The sequence below is a fragment of the Amphimedon queenslandica genome, unplaced genomic scaffold (assembly GCF_000090795.2).
Source record: "Amphimedon queenslandica unplaced genomic scaffold, v1.1 AMPQUscaffold_12610, whole genome shotgun sequence".
Classification (NCBI taxonomy): domain Eukaryota; kingdom Metazoa; phylum Porifera; class Demospongiae; order Haplosclerida; family Niphatidae; genus Amphimedon; species Amphimedon queenslandica.
The window spans coordinates 9,862-11,673 of NW_003547154.1; the positions used below are offsets into that span (position 1 = coordinate 9,862).

Here is a 1,812-nt window from a genome sequence, read left to right on the forward strand (position 1 = left end):
CAACAGGCACATTATATAGTCTCGCCGATTCCCTTAAACCTTTCCCTTCTTCTGTAACACTAATCACTGCTGCGTGCATAGACTCATCGGTCCATAGCTTCCTTGAGTTGTGAGGACATGCGGCCATTAAGCCTCGGTTAACCTAAACAGTAGTTATAAACTAGTATTTTCTTTGAAGCATTAGATATATCACTTACATACAATGCCAGTCACATTAGAGACAGAAACAGGCTGGAACAAAGTCTCCAAAAACTCACACAGACTCGAGCAGACAATACACTAGGACCGTAGTAACTCGCAACGTGGTCATTATTAGTAATTATTACCTTAGTAGGCGTGATTTCAATAAATAAAATTTTAGAAAATTAGTTTTTAGTAAAAAGCTGCGTTTATTCAAACTATCTGTGCAAGAAAATTATAAGTCAGGTAGCAAAGAAATTGTAAGCAAGAGCTTGTTTCAATTCAAAGGTTTGTCTCATAATGTGATCTGTCTCATTACTCACGCATATACTCTATACATAGCAGGCGCTAGGCCTAAGTGACCCTTATTCCATAAAATGAAGAACATTTTTAAAATTATAAATTTTACAGTAGATTTCACTTCCCTTCCAACTTCGAACGGAGTAACTTTCCGTGATCGTGAATGAATTCATAGACATACCGTACAACAATCACGTGATCAACTGTGTCTACGGCACCGGGGGTGTATGCATGACCATAGATTGTATTACTAAGTAACACAATCTTAGTAACACCATAGGTAACACAATCTTAGTAACACAATCTATGGCATGACAGCCTCTTAATTAATCGCGTGGCCTTTTGGTTTTCTCGTAGATAATTAATACTACGTGGTTTTCTCAAACAAGTCTCTCGGGACGTTTTTGATTGCATAGTTGAAACATGATACTTATACTGTTATTTAGTATAACGTGGCTTAGAGAAGCAAGAGCTAACTTGATAGCGGCAGCTCTTCCTCGTAGACCAGTGCAAGAGTCAGCTAGTGGAGCAGGTCGAGCTGCAGCCATCATCGCTGGTGATGATAGAATCATCTGGTACAAGAGTGACGAAAATGATCATTACTTTTTGCTGGAGCCTGAGCAAGAAGTGGGAACGAGATACTTTCAGAAAAAAGAAGAAATGGTTAGTGAAATTAATTTTAGCACTGACTGGCAGCCATTGTATTCTCATATATATAGGTCGTGGCGAGTGATTGCTGTAAAGTACCCAAAAATTGTCTTGTGTGAGGCTCAGTGCCCTTATACTTACACTTATTTGTATGACATAAGTTGTTGCAACGCCGGTCCTACAGCACTTCTAACTAGTTTTAACTATTTTTTCATGTATAGACCCCTTTCGGCGAGAAGTAGCAGCTTGTGAATATCATTAATTTTGCAATGAATATCATTATATCTCAGTTACGGTATACACCCACATACAATAATTGGCCGCCATGTTTTACGTCAAGCAGCAAGTGCTTTCTGTGTCCTGGAGATCTTGGTCACTACATTTTGAAGCTAAAAACTATTTTAGAGTCAAGAAAGATGCCAAGAGAGCCAACCTAGGGAGTATAGTGCAATACTCTTGTTGTATGAGCCTGCTTTCCTCTTTGGGCTGTGACAGAGAGTCAAGAACTGATCGTTCTGGCTCTCCCAGACTTCTTAAGTCTTCAAAATATCTTGCTATAGTAAAGAACAGTTGATATGAAGCCTCTCATAGTCCTGAGTTCAGCACAACAAAAGTTTTATTGGCAAAACAGCTCTACTTTGCACATCAGCCATTGAAACTCTGCATAACTTTGACGTAAAACAT

At 38.9% G+C, this 1,812-nt stretch overlaps 1 long non-coding RNA gene across 1 annotated transcript; it reads left to right on the forward strand.

The window, feature by feature from the left end:
* The first annotated feature begins 519 nt into the window (after positions 1-519).
* Positions 520-1,351, forward strand: LOC109587316 (uncharacterized). Its single transcript, XR_002187521.1, has 2 exons — positions 520-1,143; positions 1,200-1,351. It is a non-coding gene; the product is annotated as an uncharacterized LOC109587316 (long non-coding RNA).
* Positions 1,352-1,812: the final 461 nt, after the last annotated feature.